At 43.6% G+C, this 22,581-nt stretch overlaps 1 protein-coding gene across 3 annotated transcripts in view; it reads left to right on the plus strand.

Moving 5' to 3' along the window:
* actn1 (actinin, alpha 1) overlaps window positions 1-22,581 on the plus strand; it is a 90,298-nt gene that overhangs the window by 11,216 nt on the left and 56,501 nt on the right. The window lies entirely within an intron of this gene.

A 22,581-nucleotide genomic window follows, 5' to 3' on the forward strand; every position in this document is an offset into this window, starting at 1 on the left:
AATACTGACAGATTGTTTTCCAGCTTCAGAAAGTCAATATTTAATTTTAAGTTTATGACACAACTTTTCAGTCTTGTACTCATGTGAACTGCATCTCAACTTTATCGGCCTAAATACCCGTTTCAGTGCCAGTGATTAAGAAAGCAGAGCCCAGCTCTTTGTGCCTGAAGAGAGAAGGTTGAACTCCTCATCCTTTCTCGGTCTGGAAAACATTTTCATGCTTATGTTGCAGCCCTCGTCCCTGAACAGTTTCCTCTTTATTTGTTTCAGGAAGGTGAACGCTAATTCTTCTTCATCAAGCCGCACAAGGCATCTGGGTTTTTTAGAATTCACTGTTTGAAAAGTCAAATGTGAGCAATTACCAGGCTCTTATCTGAACAGCTCCCAAATGCCAGGGCCCTGATGCAAATTCTTGCACAGCTTATTTTCTCAGGCTCAAGCTCCAAATTTAGAAACGTATACAGAAATCAGCTCCAAGCTCTCGGTTACAGGTCATTAAAACACTTTCAAGGCCAATTGTGCAATGAATTTTAACCACTTTTTTTCTGGGGCTTGGACATGTTTGACTGCTTTGCATCACCGTTTCATAATGAACAATTCGTCCTGCGCAGACTGGAGTTTTAAATTTGCAGCTCGGTGGCAGATTTGAGACCCCAGACGGAGCTCTTTTGGATTCCACATCCACCATGGGATTTGGGGTCAAGGTGCATTTCCTGTGGAGCAGAGAGTGCAGAGTAAAACCCTGCTCAATGCTCCAACACGTCTGGAACCACTACGCACTTATAGTCACATGTCTTCAATACCATACGACCCTAGAGGGGGTTTATAGGCGATCTGTCCGCATGTTTCCAAGGAATTTTCCTGCACCACATGGGAAGGATGTAGCCGGGTCTTTCCTGCGCTAATGCTATTAATCAAACCACATGCATTCTCAAGTGCATGCACTCGCTGCAGAGCTTCTCTTTGAAGCTGAGGGGGGCTCGCACTGTACTCGGAGGGTCTATGAACATGTGAGTGTATTAGCTGTAAGCCTCCTCACAGGAGCAGCTGTGGTGCGTCTCATGTAAGTGAAAGCAGCTTTGAGTAAATAGATACGCTGGTAAAAGCAGGCAGCAGCCACACCTTTCCATTCAGTAGCTGTGTGGGTGGAGCTCCAAGGAGGAGAAAGGAGACGAGAGGGAGGGAGGAGGAGGAGGAGGGAGGCAGTGAGTGGAAGAAGAGGTTCAGACAGAGGAGCTTTCAGGTCTGTGCACAAAGAGAGCGTGTTCAGGAGGCCATCCTTTGTCACGTTGTCAAGCGGCAGTCAATAATTCATCATCACTGAGCGATCACATGGCTCTTTGTGGGTGTTTCCCTCCTGCAGCACGTTTACTCTGTCATTAACATCGTTCGGCAAGTTACAGGAAAAATGTAATCAATTACTCTTAGATATTAAGGTAGTTACCTCCCTTTATTAAGTACTCAACAGAAAAGTAAAGTTCCCAAACATCACATCCCTGTATTTAAAGTCAAAGTGGAGAGTTAAGGGATTTCTGGCGGAGGTTTAAATGAGAGCATCGATAGTTCGCTCATATACGTCTGTTCGCTATAACGCTACACTCAGCACCTGCTCACCCAGCTGGCACTGGATGTCAATGTGACGTAAGAATGCAGTTGAACTCTTGAATCGGACAAATTTTGATTGGAATGAAAATCGCGTTGACAATAGTTTTGATTCCAACGGCATTAGAATTTCATGTTATGTTAACATTATGAAGTTTTGCTCATAATTAAAAGTCAACGCTACGACTTACGATGCAAGATCTTCCCACACTGAGTGCTCAAGGATGCTGCATGGGTTACTTCTCCAGCTGTGAAGCATAATAGAGGGTCAAATTATTAAATAACCTAAAGTTTTGTGGGCACTATATACTGCAGTGTGTTTGCGTGGTTGCTCACCTGGCAGCTGTAACTCCGCCGCTATTTCCCTGTATGCATTGGTAATGGTAAGAGTTGGAGGACACATCATACAGGCAAGGCTTCTGCTGCCACAACTCCACAAGGTTTTCCTCTCTGCTGGAATCCCACACATTTCTTACAGCGCGTTTTGCCTCCATGGCGAGCTGCTCTCCGTCTGTTCGTTTGGGTTTAGTGCCAGTGTGTCATTTCATACTGCATTTCTGTTGGTTGGTTGATCAGTGGACAGAGGACTCACTTTTGTTTCCCCATTTCCAGTCTTAATGCTAAGCTAAGCTATCCAGCTGCTGGTTGTAACCATAGACTGTATAAATAATGGACGTAGCCACCGTGACGTCACCCACTGGTTTGTGGATTCCCTCTTTGAAGCCTCCAGTTTGGCATTTTGGCTGAAACCATCTTGTTTTTCTGGAACCAGAAATGATTATGTTTGGAAGAGAGGGTGGAGCTGTGGATGGGCGAGGGGTGGATCTGACTCATAGCCTGTGGTGATGCAATGGAAGACAATGCACAACTTAAAACCTTAATTAACATTAACATTTAACTTGGTCAGTTATATAGAAACCCAACCCTTGTACAGGTGTCATGATGGGAGAAATTAGCTGTAGAGACAAAAATCATTTTAAACATAAGGCCGTTAATGTTGGGGATTATTTCGTTTTTTGAGACAGTCTCAAGTGGTCATTCGGCACACATGAGTTTGCCACTTGGTTGTAGCCGTGTATTCAATGAACACACTTTGACTTTTCATTTAACATAGGAGGAAATGGAAAACAAGACATTAAGTTTTAACAAGCAGTCACCCGTCGTTTAGAGGTATTTCCTGCCCGTCATCAGCAAGCGAAGGCTTTTCAAAGTGGAAACCTGAGAGATCAAAATTAAAACTTTCTTGATTTCCTTCCTGTGAAGTTTGACTTTTCTTTTCTGTGCTCAGCCATGGCATTCGTCGCTGTGCTCACATTAATTACTACTTATTACTCTTCTTCTGCTGTTTATCCAAAATCAGCCGCTGCTGCCTCTGCCGGAAGCTTATCAACGCATCACTTCCCATGTGACAGTGTTCTTTTTCCTGGACGAGTGCAGTCGACTATGGGAGTCTAAAACTGCAGCAGCTTTAATGACAAGAACTGAGTGGAGCTACAACACTATGATGTTCAGTAAATCAGTGATACTGTGAAGAAAATTAAGATCTGTATATTAAAAAAAGGGTTATTCAACAACTCCCCATAAAAAGTTTGATGCATCAGCTTTTACTTTTCCTTCCTCCCTCAGTTTCTCTCACCTTTGCTTCCTTCTCTTCCCTCCGTCTCTCCTCCATCTCTTCCCGTCTGCCCGATGTGACTGAGTGGGTGGCAACTGATGTAAGGAAAGTTTCTCCTCGCTTCGGCGTGTTGAAATCTCCCTCCAGCCTTATCAGGAGGCCTGTCTTCCACTGCACACAGTGTGGTGCGTCACCATTATTTGCTCTGTGTGTAATAAATAGGCAATTGCAGCATTTGAACGACAGGACAGGATGTTTCTTGGGGTTTTATTTACACATTAGGCAATTAAGTCTAATTCAGAGGGAGCTAAATTCAGTGTGGTGAATCAGCCTTCCTCGGTGGCCAATGTCACGGGCAGGGCAATAAGTGTGGCGAGTAAAGCTGCAGCTGATGCGGAGGAGATAAAGCAAATGTTGTTGTGGACCTAGAAAGATGGTAATGTTGGAGATAAATCAATCCATCAATCTGTGTTAGTGAGTCCTCGGGAAGAGAGTGTTCTGATGAAATCCGAGGCCAGGGGCTATTTGTTCTGCTGCACTCTTCCACTTTTCTAAAGTGGGACAAATATTGAACGTCTGAATTTCAATCACTGGCAGCTTATTGATCGTCTGATCCGTCGCCGCTCACGATCAGTTGGAGTGGACTCCCGCAGGCCAGTTGCCTCACGCCCCGATGACTCTCTGCTGTTTGTGATACAGTCTGCACAATTACATTCTGCAGCGGGAACAAAAGCTGACCGACATTTCTTCTACCCTGCACTACTTTCTGTCTTTGTTTCCCGCTGCAGGATTAGTCTGCACGCTCCCGACGTCACTTGATGTGCGACAGTAAACAACAGCAGCCGCTGTGAAGTGTTCACAGCAGATCTCATTACAAGTTGTAACAGACACCGCCCCTCGACAGCCCCACCCCTGGTCACCCAGCACAAGGGGAGAGTCGGCCTGCTGCTTGTCGGTGTGTTGTGGAGGGCCCTTGGCAGAGCGGCGGGGCAGCCGAGTGGTTTGAGCTGTGTGAAGTGCTGGCAGGTGCTGCAGCTGGTGGATGGAGGCAGACAGCAGCACAGACACTCAGAGCCGCTGACGGTGCAGCTCATGTATCTGTGGTTACTTAGAAAGGCTGTGACGAGCTCTGCAGAGGACAGATGTGTGTTCCTGTCCCCTTCAGCTGTTCTCATGGTCCTCTTCTTCATTTTCATTTCTCTCTGACTGTGCTGTGAACCATTGCTTCCTCCTCTTGCCCGTCGTAATTACAACCTCTGTGACCTTCGGCCGATCCAGCCCAGAAAAGCCAGAGAAGAAACACAGATGCCCACAAGAGTTTTCTTTGCCCTGCAGAGAATCCACTTTCCCTTTCAAAACCTAATGTTATGTTACTGATGTTACAGCTGTCAGTCATATTCTCAGGTCGTATGTGGGTGAAGCTGTTTCTGCAGACCTTAGATACCCTGCAGCGTAGTCTATATAGGAATCTGTCAGCATGAATTAATAACACTTCCCCAAAACTGTCCCAGCAAAGGGTTTCCCACAGGAAACTGAGGTGAGCTGAGGTCGTTTTTCTTTCAGGAGAAAAGAAGTAAAAACTCTCTCATTATTTACTGCAACATAAACATAAAGTTTGATTGTTCAATCATCTGCCGGGCTGAGTCAGACGGATTTTAAAGTCATACTAATCAGGATTGTCAGGTACTATCTGTAAATACACTTGTCAGCGAAAGTGAGAGTAAAAGCTAAACCCAGATTCACTCTCGTTTGGTGTCTTGCTTCGCTCTGTTTCTGTTTTTTGGTGCTGCGTCTCTTGGATGCTTGCTGCTTACAGCCTAGCACCTGGTTGCTACCTCCTAATAAAGCTCCAACCTCACCTGAGTGCTTTGGAGGTACACGCCTATACACATCCCGAACACAGGAAATAAGAATAAAATAAGAGAGTGCAGAAAAAGTCTCTGCAGAAAAATACACCGCCACACACTTCCACTGGGTTGTAAGTGATGATTGAGAGGAAACACCTCTGTATAAGTCAATACTTGAGACATGAGACTCGATATATCGGTATCAATTATCGGCCAAATAAGTTGATATATATCGGGCAAAAATCCAATATTGTGCATCCCTACTGTTTTTTTGTTCAAGAGCCCGTTAATACCTGGTTTTAACGCAAATGTTGGCTGATTCAATCAAAAGTGGACAGTGCTAATACAAGTGTAAACAACTACCCAGACATATTGTAATCCAATCACTCAAACCACTTGGCGAGGTGGTGTGGGAAGCATTTGACCACGTTTTTTGTAGTGTAAACGGTGAAGTGTCCCTGACAAGCTCGTAAAAAGGAAAATACGTCATCAGTGCAAGACTTAGTTGTGGTTTTGGTGACAGTGCGTTAACGCTCTATGACGTGGCCATTTTACAACAAGTTAGACGAAGCCTTGTGTGACTGTCCTTCATTTTGCGCATTGGAAGCAGACTTGTTGAATTCTGCTGACAGTCACATATTGAGCTGTACAGACACAACTCCATAATGTGAGGTGTGTAGGCGATGCGTCTCGGCTGCTTAGGTTCACCAAACGCATGTTAATACCTGCTGTAAACGAGCGCACAGATTGATCTCGGCATCGACCGTCATGGAAGCTGCAGTAGTAGTTAACTTTTCCATGATGCAAAAAACAAGAGGCTGATTATTAATAACTTCTGCTCAGTAACTTAGAACAGCCTGTACAGATGTAACCTGTTGATCTTATTAATCTCATCCACGCTTGATTGTCACCAGTTCTTTTTGGTCACTGCTTTCATGTAGATCGCTGGGTATGTCGGAAAATATCATCCCCATTCTTAGTCCCCGACATGAAGCTCTGATTGGTCGACTGCTTCTCAACACATTAAAACAGCAGTGAACACAACACAAACCTGTCTGAACTATGTAACATATCTGAGCTGCAAGCATCGATTTAGAGATTTCATGACACAGGTGTTTTGAATTCAAGTGTATTTTTGGCGTCTTCAGTTCCTGCTTACTTCTTATCAGCATGTAGTAGGAACGTCTAACACCATGACATGTCTGTAAAGCGGTTTAACTCCACTCAGCCAGTGAGCAGAGTGAGTGTTAATGGTGATGAATACGCCGCCCTGAATGGATGTTTAATGTTGAGGCCGGAGGAAGTCAAGTGGCCACTGGAGCCGAGCTGAATACCTCACACTGACTTGTGATGAAGGTTTCACTTCATATATCACCTGGACTATTTCTGATGCTCGTCTCTCCTGACACCGACTTTCATGTTGGGTTTATTTGCTGAACTGAAAACGCTGCCGCTTCTCTCTTTGACGCACATGTGGAACTGATGATTGGGAAGTGTGTTTGGATCCCACGTAGAAACAGGTCTGAGGCCAAAGCAGCAAAAGACACCCCGTCTCTCCGCCCTGCCCACACACACACACACATACACACAGAATACGTTTCATTTTCTGTGTAGTGGAACAATTTTGCATTTTTGTAATGGTTATTGCTCCTGATAAGCAGGTGGCACCCTGCATGGTAGCCTCTGCCACCAGTGCATGAATGTGTGTGTGAATGGATGAATGCTGATTTCTGCTGTGAAGTGCTTTGAGTCGCTAATGCAGAAAACCATGGATGTATTAAGAGACGTCGATACAGCATCGGAGGCAGGGCCCTGTTCATTCCTATGAAAGTTGCTCAGTGGAGCCAAAAAAGCTTTTTTTCTGTGGTATGAAATTACCTGTATCTTCTGCATCGTGGGGCCCGAAGAGCAAGCGCGCTAGAGACTTACAGCCGTCGAGCACAGCTGAATGATAGCCGAGCAGATAGCTTCCAGGGTAGTGCGTCACTACCTTGAATAGGGATAAAATAATTCAATCTTTTGGCTCTTCTAGACTTTCGAAATGTGTTCAGACTGAATGGACCAAATCCTAGTAGTGAAACCAGTCATTCTGTGGGGGTTGTGACGCTCAAAATTATGTATACACTTTTATATACAGACATGTCTTTTCGCAGTGTAAGTCTGTGGAAAAAGTCTTTCTGGGTCCCATGGTGCTCTTCTTGGGGGCATGGGAAAAACCAAGCAGTGGCTAAGTGCGGCTTCACTATAATTACATTTTTCTGCAGCCAGGGGGTATGTTTATGTGTTTCACGCAGGAGGAAGTTCTTCGGAACACAGATCAACATGTCACAGGTGTCACAGGACTCTGTTTACTGATTGGCTGTGGGTGTTTGATGGTCTCAATTCCCCACTAAAAGTTCAACTATCCCCAACTTTTAGTTTGGCTGCACTTCGTCACAGAACCAAACGTCATAGTGTGCAGCTTGCCACACTTCACCGCTGCTTGTTATGAAGAGCTTTATAAATGCAGTCCATTTACATTTGGGAAGTTAGTTGGTGAGAAACTTTGTTGTCCATGATGTGGAAAATTGTCCTGACTAATATTGTACTTCTTACTCCACTGCAGTTTGGGGTGTAAAAAACATATCAACACACTTGAGTATCGTGATATTACTACTACTCTGTTGTGATACTCAAAAAACACTATCGATTTTTAATAGTTTACAATTTTGTATTTTCTTAAAGGTCTCATGCAAGCACTTTTATTTATTTATTGATTTATTTTTTACTGATATAGGCAAATGATAATTTCACAAACAGGAATTGTGGATAAGACAAAAACAGATCCCACCGTTCTGATTGCATAAAAAAAGTAAACTTTTTTATGCATATATTGGTCTATTTTTATTATGACAGTTTTCCTAAAGTTTGATTTAAAAAATGTGCAATAAATTGAAATATATTGAATTGTAACCCGTATCGTGATATGTAGGCAACCGTATCGTTGAGTCTTGCTTATACACAACTAGGACCCGACTGATTTATCGGCCGGCCGATTTAATCGCCGATGTTAACACTTATATTTTCATCACTAATAAAATGCAGGGAATATGGTGTTTTACTTAGAAATGATGTCCTTGTGTTGCATTTTGCATTATAACCTACCTCTGTTAAATTGGCAGTAATAAGAAGAACTCTGGTACTGTGAACATACATGTGAATGTCTTAATTCATATAGACTTTGCATGATTATTTTATTTCCCAGAGGTTTACTGCCTTTTTGCACATCATATTTTTGATTTATTTTGTGTTCAAATTGTTCATAATGCTGCTTGTTCCACACAATTTCTGATAATAAAAGTATTTGAAAATAGTAAAATGTTCTTCCTTCAATTTATATCTTTGTAACGAGTGTTTGAACTATATTTAAGCCATCAAAGCAGGTATTTCGGGTTTTTAAATTGAAAAATCGGCCGATATATCGGTTATCGGAATTTTTTATTCCATATTATCGGAATTGGCATTGGTCCCAAAAAATCCATATCGGTCGGGCCCTATACACAACCCAGCTGCATTTATTCTACATAAGTAACTAGTTATTTTTCAGATTATTGATACTAAATATAAATCAACTAATAAATGATGTATTATTATTATAGTTTAAGCTAACCGGCAGTATATCTATATATAGCGCATCAATAATTATAATCCAGAAATAAATATGATTCTGTATACTTTTGATATTTAATATATATAGTATATTTGATGGTAATACTTATGTACTTTTACTTAAGTAAGATTTGAATGCAGGACTTTGACTAGTGTTGCTATTTTTGCTTAAAAAAAGAGGACATAAATTATGTTTTAGGTGTCCTTTATTGCCAGAGATACAGGACGTGTATTTGTTTATGACAGTAAATGTTATGTCTGAGCTCCTGACACCGTGCAGCTCTGCGGTCAGAGGCGCAGCACATACAGTACAGGCCAAAAGTTTGGACACACCTTCTCATTCAATGCGTTTTCTTTATTTTCATGACTATTTACATTGTAGATTCTCACTGAAGGCATCAGAACTATGAATGAACACATGTGGAGTTATGTACTTAACAAAAAAAGGTGAAATAACTGAAAACATGTTTTATATTCTAGTTTCTTCAAAATAGCCACCCTTTGCTCTGATTACTGCTTTGCACACTCTTGGCATTCTCTCCATGAGCTTCAAGAGGTAGTCACCTGAAATGGTTTTCCAACAGTCTTGAAGGAGTTCCCAGAGGTGTTTAGCACTTGTTGGCCCCTTTGCCTTCACTCTGCGGTCCAGCTCACCCCAAACCATCTCGATTGGGTTCAGGTCCGGTGACTGTGGAGGCCAGGTCATCTGCCGCAGCACTCCATCACTCTCCTTCTTGGTCAAATAGCCCTTACACAGCCTGGAGGTGTGTTTGGGGTCATTGTCCTGTTGAAAAATAAATGATGGTCCAACTAAACGCAAACCGGATGGGATGGCATGTCGCTGCAGGATGCTGTGGTAGCCATGCTGGTTCAGTGTGCCTTCAATTTTGAATAAATCCCCAACAGTGTCACCAGCAAAACACCCCCACACCATCACACCTCCTCCTCCATGCTTCACAGTGGGAACCAGGCATGTGGAATCCATCCGTTCACCTTTTCTGCGTCTCACAAAGACACGGCGGTTGGAACCAAAGATCTCAAATTTGGACTCATCAGACCAAAGCACACTTTTCCACTGGTCTAATGTCCATTCCTTGTGTTTCTTGGCCCAAACAAATCTCTTCTGCTTGTTGCCTCTCCTTAGCAGTGGTTTCCTAGCAGCTATTTGACCATGAAGGCCTGATTCACGCAGTCTCCTCTTAACAGTTGTTCTAGAGATGGGTCTGCTGCTAGAACTCTGTGTGGCATTCATCTGGTCTCTGATCTGAGCTGCTGTTAACTCTTGGTCTTCCTTTCCTGGGTCGGTCCTCATGTGTGCCAGTTTCATTGTAGCGCTTGATGGTTTTTGCGACTCCACTTGGGGACACATTTAAAGTTTTTGCAATTTTCCGGACTGACTGACCTTCATTTCTTAAAGTAATGATGGCCACTCGTTTTTCTTTAGTTAGCTGATTGGTTCTTGCCATAATATGAATTTTAACAGTTGTCCAATAGGGCTGTCGGCTGTGTATTAACCTGACTTCTGCACAACACAACTGATGGTCCCAACCCCATTGATAAAGCAAGAAATTCCACTAATTAACCCTGATAAGGCACACCTGTGAAGTGGAAACCATTTCAGGTGACTACCTCTTGAAGCTCATGGAGAGAATGCCAAGAGTGTGCAAAGCAGTAATCAGAGCAAAGGGTGGCTATTTTGAAGAAACTAGAATATAAAACATGTTTTCAGTTATTTCACCTTTTTTTGTTAAGTACATAACTCCACATGTGTTCATTCATAGTTTTGATGCCTTCAGTGAGAATCTACAATGTAAATAGTCATGAAAATAAAGAAAACGCATTGAATGAGAAGGTGTGTCCAAACTTTTGGCCTGTACTGTACGTACAATGGCCTTAACAGGACACATACAGTACAGTTGATGTGTAGATGTGTTGAAAGCGTCCTTTGTTTGGGTGCAGTGTGGCTCCTCCCAGCTCAGCATTTCTCTGAGTCAGGTGACGGTCAGCAGTGAAAAACGCTGCTCCGGCACAAAGCAGCACCACAAGCGGGCCGCACACTTCCCATCACACGACCGCTGCGGGCGGACCAAGTTGGAGCTGACTCAGGACTACTGTGTTATGACTCGGGGCGAACAGGCCACTGTACTTCCCATCACACTATTTAGATTGGCATCTGACTGTTGTCACAGAGCATGACAGCTCAGGCATGACTCAGGAATTACTGAGTGCTGAGTCGCTGTGATAACAACTTTATTCCTGTTGAGCGAAAAACAAAGTCCTCATCTCTGTCCATTTGTCTTGTGCAGATCCTGCAGTCCGTTTTTAATAAAGTTCTATTGAAATACACTGATAATTTGAGTTTACAGTGCCTTCCATTTAATAAACAACTTTATAATCAACATACTTTTATTTAGAATTTGATTTAAGCATGTGAAATATGAATATAATCCACCAAAAATCTACTCTGGGTTGATAGTGAGTCTGAGTCATTTTGACCCTGCAGCTGTAGTGCCCTGTGTGCACAGAGTCCGTCATGTGTGTTTAAGCACCATAAAGCCAAGCTGCAGCCTCAGTTTGGGCACGTACAGTCCAGAGAACAGGCGTCTCCACAGACTGGCCTTTGTGCAGTTGGACGCTCTCGCTGCTCTGAGCCGCTGAAGCAGGGAGATACACGCTCACACTGGGCTTTTCAGTGACTTGTCGCTCAGCATGGCCTCTTTGATGCCTGGCTCTATTTGAATAGCATCTGCACATAGATTTGCATCCAATTTGTGTGCTGTGAGATCATCAGAAGTGTTTCATCGTCTTATCAACTGGTGTCGAGCTCAGTAAGACATTTGTCGGGGCAGGGACATCATTTGTTTTTGGGCTCACCAAATATGGAAGAGAAGCAATAACACTGAGGCAGACATGTCTCTCGTGTGGCCTGAAAGTCCCTGACCTTTTGTTTTCAGTTATTAAAGAACGACTTTGATCCTTGAAGTAAAGTTGCATGACCACAATTAAAGAAGTCATCATCAGAATTATCTCTAAATACTTAAAGTATTAAAAGTGAAAGCATTCATTGTTCAGCACTGTCCCTTTCAGAGTGTTAGGGTGCTTTCAGACCTAGAGTCGTCTCCTTTGGTCTGAATCAGGGTCTGGTCTTGGTTCAGATCCAGGTCGGAACACGTTCTCACCACAAACGAACTGCACCAGAGTTTGTCTGTAACCAGACCAAGACCACCTCTTCAAGAAGGTCTCGGTTCGGTTGTTTTGGTGCACACCTGAGTATGATTGCTGTGTTCACACCTGCCCAAACAAACCGCACTGAGGGGGCAAACAACTTGAGTTAGATTGAACTGAACCAAACAGGGCAGGTGTGAAAGCAAGTCTCTTCTGTAGTGGCGTTAACATCATATTATGCATACATACTCATATTGTGATGGCAAAGTCTAGGTCTGAAAGCACCCTAAAATTAGGCAGAGAAAAAAAGTGGAGATATCGGTATCAATTATCGACCAAATAAGTTGTTAGATATCGGCATATTGGATATCGGCAAAAAATCCAATATCGTGCATCTCAAAATTCAAGGTAAATCTATAATAATGAATCCTATATTATAAATTGATCACACTGTATGTTTTGTATGTAAAGATTTAATCTGCAAAGTAACTTTAACTATCAGAGAAAGGGTGTCCAGTAAAATCACAATGTTTGCCTTTAAAATGTGGTGAAGAAGAAGTAGAAAGTGCTTTACTATTACTACTTTAGTAAATGTATCTATGGCTGAATATACAACATCACATCCTCTGGAAAATCTAAATGTGATGGATATTTAACAAAGCAGCAGTTTCAGAAGGATTTTGCACAATAACTTGAACCAGAACATCTTGAGTTCCTCCAAACCCTCCTTTAAAAGTCTGAATCTGAGGTCCAGTTGAACTCTCACCATCACAGACGTTTTCCTGGTTGTAACCTTGTGTTGCGTGGGGTGTGTGTGTGTGTGTGTGAGAGCGCGCATGTGTGCGGCTGACATGTTGGATCCCAGTGGAGCCGTGGACGTGGGTTTTTAAAGAGCCTCGGTGCAGCCAAGCTGTTTGTTTGTGGGTCTCTCCGGGCTTGTGTGGTTGTCATAGCAACCGCCCAGTGTTGGGCGCTCTGCGGCATTTTCACAGACGAGGCAGTCTTTGTTAAATGAACTCTGAGGCTGAGGAAAGAGCTACTACCACTCTCTGACTTCTCATTGTAGCACACACACACACACACACACATGAATATGCATCAAGGCCACAAGAGAGTAAATATCAGAGCTCCGGTCACAAAGGCTGCTTTTCTTTGTCAATCTGCACTTTTTGGCCGACTCACTGCTCCGTCAGCACGCGCTCGAACTGTGGAGAGTGTGTCTGCATGCACGTGAGCAAGTGCACGTGTTGAAGTGTGTTTGCTTGCATTACCAGTACAGTATGTGTGTGTGCATACACAGACTGTATGCAGACAGGCAGTATGTGTGTCTCTGACTGTGTTAGCATATTTCCCTGCACTTGCGTTCACGCTCCAGGGTGCATGTGCCTCCATGTGCGTGCGCTGAAGCAGCAGCCAAGGCGATAGATAAGTGTAATGGGATGACTGTGCTGAGTCGGCACTTTGCAGTAACAGCCTGTTTGAGTGCCTGGTTGGGTGGAGGCTGCACCTGAGAGACTGTCGCACTCCATCATGACTGCAGGCAGGAGGAAAGAACGCTTCCTCCTCTCTGGTGGGCCAGGACAGAGACGCTGTGTATGTGTGTGTGTGGGGTCTGGACTGAACTGAGATGAGGGGAACAAAGTGCAAGAAAAAAAGGGAGGGAAAGAAAAGCAATGTCAACAGTTTCATTTATCCACCCAGTTTTATTACTGCGCTGTAGTTGTGAACCAAATAAAGAATTCCAGCTCTTTTGTCTCTAATTTTCTGCATATTTAACTTTAAATTAGTGCGACATTTGGCATCATTGGAAACCTTGAGCTTTGACGAGCTCTGTGGGTTTGAAAAGTCCATGAGTTTGTAAATTACAGGGCTACAAAAAGTTCTGTAAGGCTGAAGTAGTTAATGAAGCATCTGATGACAAAGGAGGATAAAGACATGAACATTGTAAATAAGACTGTGTATCAAAGCAGTTTTTAAGTACCAAACAACAGACTGTATGACCATAGCAAACACATATGGGGAAGTTGGCATAGAATTAAGACATGAAGCAAGTAGTCAATTAAATGATTAATTGCTTGGCAGAAAATTAACAGTTTAGATAATTTATTAATCTTTCCAAGTAAAAACGCCAGATACACAATTTTTTTTTAACATTCATCAACAATGTAAGATGGTGCATTTGGCTTTGTGTAAGGTCTGGGCTCTCTCAGTACCCTTCTGGTTTATTTTTGTTTCGTTTCTGATATACCGCTGATGCATTTAGCACTTTAAGAGCTTTTATTGAATTTTAAAGTAGATAAAACATGGTTATTAAATCTAGGTAAGCTATACCGACAGTCTGTAGATACCAAAAGAGGTAGAAACTGAGCGACACACTCAGCTGTGGAGTCTTGAGGGAAAAACGAGGGAAACCAGAGAGCCAAAGTACACAGTACTGGGATTAGACTGACCAGTGTCAGCTCAGCAAAGTCAACCAGCTGCAGTGAGCAAGTACAACGGTCCGCCCGCGCCATATCATCCTCCTCTGCGCACACACACACACACACACACACACACACATCTGCCTGGCAGCCTCAGCTGAGCCTCATGTACTGTTTTTGGAGCCAGAGGAGTGTGTGTTTGTTGTTTGTGTTTGCGTGTGTGTGTGTGTGTGTGTGTAGTCAAGCTGTAGTCTCCAGTGAGCTTTAAAGGAAGGAGACAGAAGGGGATGAACAGTGACCTTTGACCCTTTCAGCACACTCCCCTTGATAGTTGGCAGGCCCTCAGACTTCTGTCCTTCCTGTGTTACAGAGAGAAAAAGAGACATAAAGACAGAGGCCTCTTTTACACAGCCTGTTCAAGGCAGGAATATGGTGCCATCATTGTTCTGTATATAAGGTACAATCGCGGAAAGCGGGGACAGAGTGGTCTCGCCTTTAATCCGCCACAGGAGGTAGTAACAGCGGCGAAACGGTGTCTGTATAAACAGGACAGCCTGCAAGACAGGATCATTGGTGGCACAGGTGTGACGTTTTGGCGACGTGTTATGCATGCGACCCACTGTGGGAGATTTACAAAGTAGCCGTTAGCAGTTAGGGGCTAGCTCAAAGAGGAAGAACAGCAGCTGTGAATGTCCGCAAACTGGAACAACAATGAGATTCAGAAGCTCCTTACCCTCCGAGCAGAGGACAAGATCGGCCGGCATGTAAAAGGGACGGTAAATGATTGTTATTGACACGCTAATGCCATTGTTGTTGTTCAGGAAGTGCTGCTGACGCGTATGTTTTATATCACACTAGAGGTCGTCGTTGTTGTGTTACATGTCACGTCTCTTTTGATTCCACAAAGCACTGATGCAAACAGGAAATTAAACAGAAGACTTTTATCTTTTGTCCTCACAGAATACCTGGGCCCTAGTATGTAGAGCCCCCAGGCCCGTCTTCCCACAGTTAGCTGAGGATTACCTACATTCGGTTCCACCATAGACAGAATCACATTTGTTGCCAGGGCCCCATGCAACACCCTCCACTGAAGATCTCCTTACAGACAGACGGAGATAGAGACACAGAGAGACAGTTTGAGCATCCTCTGGGCTGTAACTGAGAGGGTCAGATATTCCCCTTCATCTTTCCTGCAGGTTGAGGAGGCAGAAAGGTCATATCGTTCCTGTCCATGACTCACTCTGAGCAGGGTGGATGGAGCAGTGGTGCTTTCATGCAGTGGTGTCCTGCTGTTCATGCTCGAGGTGTAAATGTCTACATGTTGGGCTCCTCTGTGGACGTCAGTCAGTCTCTTTATATTTGTCTGTCTCAGCAGCCTAGCCTCCAAATGAAAGTGTTGGCACTGTATGTCTCTGCAAACCAGAAATACATTTGCGAGACGGCTGCCAAACTGCAGACCTCTGAAGACTGCTGTTCAAACCAGCAACAACAAACCTGGTTGTGCTTTAGGGAGTCATTGCTGTGTTTCCAGCAGCTTTTAGGCTCCAAATGAGGGTGTTTTGGAGCGAGGCGTCAGTGTTTTCCAACGATGATAGTGCCACAGAAAGCCGTTGTTTTTTAGAGACACTGTGGCTTTTCCTGCCGGAATTGTGCCCACAAAAGTTGGATATTTCAAGCGAAAACATTTTGTTTTCTCAGCAGAGTTTTTCAGGTGATTGGGTTGGTCTCATGACTAGTGGCATCTAAAGCCCCGTAAAGTTCCAGTAAAAGAAATAGAATATTGTGGTCTATTGCAACTTGGATGTTATTTTGTAGTTTTGGCCACCATACCCATCAGTTACGAAAATACTGAACCGCAACAAACTTCATCAGGGCAAGAAACACGAGCAGACAAATAAACAGACAACAAGCCGACTGTGTAGCCAGATGATACAAACCAATTTATTTGGAGGAGTGGAGAGTGAGAATAGACTTCTTTTTAGAGTTTTTGCTACAATCTCAGGAGTTAACTTCGTAGGTCATGGGTGGATTATGGACAGGGACCATGCCCCAGGGTCTCTGACCGGCCCTGAGGCATTGTCCTCCAAGCCTCAGGCTATGCGCGTGGTCAAGGTCAAGGTCAAGGTCAAATTTATTTATATAGCACATTTAAAACAACCGAGGTTTGAGACCCAAGACTTCCAAAGGAAATAAAGGCTCCCAGACCCCTCAGTGTTAAAAGCATGACCTAACTACTACTGACCCCAGACCCCTCGGTGCATACGTCCAGCGTTTTACCTCCAGTGCATGCTCAAATAAGACCCTCTCATAGAGTACAGTCCTTTACAACTGAGCCACTGTTTGGCTTGCTATAGTATACTTTGACATGATGCAATATTCACCAACAAGTCAGTTCATCCAGCTCCATAAGATGTGTCCAGGGGCCTCACAGGGCCATGAACTGCCCGTGTGGTCGGTACAAACTGACAGGAACTAAGGCTGAAACAAGAGCAAGACCCACACTGTGAAAAAACACACAGAATGGCCCAATAACAAAAAACGGTGGGTTTAAAGGCCCACATAAAAACGTCAGAGTTTATTGTTATTTTTTTCATTGCTGTCATTCCTCAATGTTACTTCTGTCTGCTGTGAGCCACTGTAGGTGATTCTTGGAGCCTTGTTCCAGTGTATTGTCAGAGAATGCTGCATCATTCTGATCATAAACAAAAGAGTTTACAGACTGAAACATCAATTTCCATCCTCACAGAGGAGGTGATGGAAACATGGTGATGTAGTGCGTCTTTCACTCCCAGTCACTAACCAGACACTGAGATGACATTGTTAATTCAAGAGGCGTATTTGTACCATTGACGCCTGTCTCAGGACTGGCTGCAGTCCATGCCACATCTCTGTGGAGGAGTGTATACCCCAGCAGAACAGGGTGTAATAAAGTCACATGGTTCGGCTCAGAAGTCAGGACTGTTGAGATCGTTTGCAATCAGACGATGGCTCGGATTAACGTCAGAGTTCACAAAGATTGAGCTCCGTGCCAAAGCTCAGTGTGGACTGTCTTTGCCTTTGTGAGCACATCCACTGTTCTGATCATAACTCTGTTGAGAAATTCAGATTATGCCTCAGAAATAGTTTTCTGTCTGTCTTCCATCCGTCTGAGTCCTCATCATATGCAGCAGCAGTTCTGCTCTCTGCCATCACTTCTCTCAGACTTTGCATCATGCCTCTCTGCTCCCTCGCCTCCCACTCAACTGCCGAGATGGAATTTGTGTTTGCGTCTCGCTGCCTGCCAGATGCATGGAGCCACAGCACAGCAGTCTGCAGAGCGTCCAGACAGCAGCTTGGCCCATCCTGCATCAGGTCCGCTCCATCCACTGAGCTCCACTCTGGCTCTTTCGTCCCCCCCTCTGCTGAGCCTCTGAGCTGAAGGCAGCAGTAACCTGAATCCTAGTCTCCTCACTCTGCCAGGCTCTCGGTGTCAATTCTGATTCACCTCTCCGTTCTTTCCTGGATGACATTTCATTTTTATTTTAGGATATAACCCGTGTGTGATATCTATATCAGCTGACAGCGCTGTCAGAAATGCACACATCATCAGATCTTTTTCAACACCTCCACTTTTCCAGCTCGTCTGGAAGTTTTTTGTTTGTTTATTTTTTGTGACTTTTTGGCAGAGTTGGAAGAAGAATTCAGATCTTTTATTTAAGTAAAAGTTGCAATACAACAGTGTAAAAATACTCTATACTTACTCTATTAAAAGTACGAAATTATCAGCGTCAAACTGTTCATAAAGTGCCAAAAGTAAAAATACTCATCATGCAGAATGGCCCATTTCAGAATATCTTTATTAATAATTGGATTATAATTATTGACGCATTAATGTGTACATCAGTTTAGTATTGGGTGGTTTAATGTATGATAATATACCATCGTTTATTAGAAGCTATTGTGCACAGATATAAAAACAGGTGTGCCTTGAGATCTTGGCTGCCCTGTGGTGTTCCTCGGGCACAAAAAGTTAGAAAACCACTGCTCTAGACTACCGCTCAAGTTATTCTGTAAATTTCTGTCCTTGTTTCAGCTCAGTCAGGCTGCAGTAGTTACCACAACTGTTTTCAGGTGAACTAAAGATTTACTTATTGTCATGGCAACACTGACAAATTACAGGTTGTATGTAGGTTGAACGCCCTGGAATACAAATGTGTACTACTTATTCTCCGCTGCTGATGCTGAACTTGATGAGAAAACATTTTTGCCGGTCTGAAGAAAGCACATTTTCTACTTTGTTTTGGTGTGATTCTTCCTTTTTATTTCTTTAAAGGTAAAATGAGTAGGATTCATAGACGTAACTATAAATATAATCCCTCCTAATCATCTCTCATGACCCACTAGAAGTGTATGGCGGTGTACATATCTGCAGAGACTGCCCTTTACCTATTTTCTTGTTTGGCTGTGTTTGGGACGTTCCTGGGCGTCAACCTTTGGGCAGCGGTGTATAGCCGTCGGCAGGTATGAGGGCGGGACTCTATAAAAACCAGCCATCAGGTGTGAGATCATAAGTATACATCCAAGAGTAGCAGTTGAAGGAGGGACCAACTTTGAATGTTTAAAATCCTACTTATTCTGCCTTTAAAGTCCAGATGGAACCAGATTTGGAGAGTATCTAGCTTCTGTGTAGTTACGTATTTCCAAGTAAAAACAGGAAATGGCAAGTGGGCTATAACAATGGAAGGATTTTCATCTGATCCTTGAAAAGTGGGTGTGTCATAACAGTGAAGTCCTGATGGTGTAACACAAGCATATCCAGCAACAAGATAGTGTCTGTCCATGCTCCATATAACGTTAGCTGCCGAAGCAGTCCACTGTAATTACAGTAGGAAACGAAGACATGCCAACAAAGCGTGCTGTTGCTAGCTATCTGACTTAAATAGTCTTCCCCATTAAAGGTTTTTTTTAAGGGGAGTTTATCCTTATCCACTGTGAGGGTCCTTAGGACAGAGGGATGTCGTATAAAAAAATTGATTGATTGATTGATTGATCTTAGCTCTGTGTGGCTACAAGTTGCAGATAGGTCAGCACTGTCAAGATGGTTAGCTGTTGGCCAACAGCGCATATTTGTGTTTACCAAAGTCAAACTTGACATTTTCGATTTCTGCAACTTACTTCCCGAGGGAATCCACATATCGCAATGTTTTTTATCGAAGTTCGCTGATTTTGATGCAGCCGTTTCAAATGCTGGTGTGACAGGACTTTTGCACAGAGATAGGGTAAGGATGAGGGTCAGTTGAGGTGGTTAGGGCACCTGATTAGGATCCTCCTGGGCGCCTCCCGTTAGAGGTGTTCTGGGCAGGTCCAACTGGTAGGAGGCCCCGGGGCAGACCCAGAATACGCTGGAGGTATTGCGAACCTCGTCTGGCCTGGGAACACCTTTGAGTCCTCCAGGAGTAGCTGGAAAGCATTGCTGGGGAGACGGATGTCTGGGGTGCTTTGCTTGGCCTGCTGCCCCCACGACCCGGCTTTGGATAAGCTGTTGAAAATGGATAGATGGACAATGCTGTTGTTCAAAACAGGGTCGGACCTAACTACCATGCAGCAATTCAAATCTCCAGAACAGTCTGGAAAGTCTTAGAAATTGATAAACCCTTGAGGAAGACAGGCCTCATGCACAGCTCTGCCTTCACCAAAGGCTTTCCCTCCAGGGTGCCATTTTAGATCAGAGTGCACGCTCAAGGAAGTTGTCTGCTTAAACGCGATGCCCTAATCCATCACACATCAGGAAATCATCTGGGAGTCTGAGAGGGAGGAAGGTGCTGTAGCTGTTAGCAGCTCTGTTTTCCTGGCACCAGAAAAACTCTTTCCACCAGCACTTTTCTGGCCCCCCTGAGCCAGAGTGAGGCGAAGGCAGCAGAAATAGACTTAACGGGCGAGAAATGACTCTCACCTCCCTGGGATTCGTAGAGGCCCATTTCCCCCCAACTCATCCAGACAGCTTTCATTCTCTCTTGAGCTGTGGGTGGCGTTATGGTTTTTATGTTGTGGATGCGATTCTAAAGAGAAATGTTTTTCCACCCTTTGACCTCTTCTCAGCTCCTTTCCCTGCTTTGTCAAACTTTCTGGAGGAGACACTGGAAAGATAATTTTCAAGAAGTTTTTCTTTGCAATGTATCTGCCTGTTTCTGGGGTTTCATCGGGACATGAGAGGCCCTCTGGTACCCTGAGCTGGAGACTCAGGCTTGAGAAACTGGCCTCGGTGTTGAAAACCGCCTTCCTGTGTCAGACACTCTGCCAGCAATATCTGCCTTTCCTCTCTCTGCCTTCGACTTGTATATGGCAGCGGCTCACACTCATGAGCTGGCTTGTTTCAGCAAAAGGATTGTACTAATATGGACCTGGCAGAGAAGCAGGAAATATTTTCCTAACTGAGGTTGATTAATGGAGTGGGGAGTGGATGAGGGGGGAGGCTGGGAGCTGAGCGAGAGGTGGGGAGAGGAACAGGAGCAAGGAGAGAGTGAGTGTAAAAGAAGAAAACTATATGTGATGGTTAAAAGCTCCCTTTTTTTGTGTCATGAAACCGTTTCATTTACTCAAACTCTGTGGTTCAGCACAGGTAGAGAAAGGGAAACCTCTGTAGCTCGCTCTGTTGGTCAGTTGGTCCACAAAAATTTCCCCACTCTGGTCTGTAGCGGCGGGGAGTGAGGCGGAAGACACACTGCCATTTGAGGCTTTAGCTAACATTAGCTACATAAACGTGAACATAAAGCCTAAGCAGTGAGCCTTTAGCTACGGTTAGCAGAAGGCTAATCTGTTAGCAACATGTTCTCTCCATCTCTGAAACGCTTTGCCGATATTGACACCTGTTTTGTTTCTCGTCGGACTCTCTTTTAGACTTTATTTTTGATAAGTCTGTCTTCCTATTTTGGGTTGCTTTGCACTATAGACAGTTGTTGCCAGTCCTGGAATAGCTGTCCCTGAAGGATTTTCCACCATTGAATCAGGTTTTCACTGAAGGATGTGCAGAAGTTGTTGGTCTTTCCGAGCATTTTAAAGTTTATTATGGGATGTTTGCCCAATGACGCCAAAATAAATCTGCCTGCCCCATCTTCAAATTTGTGCTAACACTGAATAGTTTATGTTAGATGTCATGAAGATGGATCTGTTGAAATCAAATTCAAACAAAACAAAAAACAACAAAAAATACAATGTAATAAGAAAAAAATATATATACAAAATGAATGAAGATTTTGTATTATATCTGGGAAATTCTGGTAAGCTAGTTAAGCTAGCAAGTAAGCTAATTAAGCTAGCTAGCTAAGCTAATGCTAGTTCTTGAATTGGAGTTGTTTGCCAAACTATATCCAAAGTCGAGAGTGAACTTCCATGCGTAATAGTTTGACATTTTGGGAAATACTCCTCTTCACTTTCTTGCTTAGAATCAGATAGAAAGCTGGTTAGCCTAGCTTAGCATAAAGACTGGATACAAGTGGAAACAGCTAGCTTGGCTCTGTCTGAAGATATCAAAATCAGCCTACCAACACCTCTAAATATCATTAATGTAAATGTTACACCTCCAAGACAAAAAATGTGATTTCATGGGCCAGATTTTGTGCTAAACTAAAAAATAAATGCTGGCTTTAACGTCATATTTAGCATACACGAGACTTGAGAGTTTATTTCTTTAAAAAAATTGAGCTATTGCCGTAACTATATTGATAATTGACTAATGCCAATCAAAGACCAGTTTCAGCTTCTGAAATGTTAAGATGTGTTGCTGTTGCTGTTATTGTTATTACATATCTCTCGGTTGTGGACTCAAACAAAATATGCCATGTGAAGATATCACCTTGGACTATGTAAAACTGTATGAACTCAGTGATAATCTGTTACAAATAAGTTGTATCAATCTGGGAGAACAGTTCATGAGATTGCAGTATAACATGCTAGCTTACTCTTCAGGTAGTTTGTTTGCTGAGCTTTGCGTTCTGTGGTTGCCATGGGAAAAATGCAGCCATAATGACGCGGACTGGCAACCTTCCCTGAACTTGATGCGGAGCAGATTCCTCCCGCTCTTGACCCCTGTTGTTTTTACAGCCCGCCTCAGTTCTGGGAGGCAGAGACGAGGAAGCAGACGAGAGCAGAGGAGCAGAGAGAGGCTCTCAGAATTTACGACCCTCTGGTTCCTCCGGCAGACACAGCCAGCCAGCCGTACTTTCTTTGCTCTGTTACACGACATGTTGTACTGGAGCTGAAACAACAGATTGTGTTGAAGCCACAGTAATGAGAAAGATTTTCACTG

Source organism: Epinephelus lanceolatus, chromosome 15 (genome assembly GCF_041903045.1).
Source record: "Epinephelus lanceolatus isolate andai-2023 chromosome 15, ASM4190304v1, whole genome shotgun sequence".
Lineage (NCBI taxonomy): Eukaryota > Metazoa > Chordata > Actinopteri > Perciformes > Serranidae > Epinephelus > Epinephelus lanceolatus.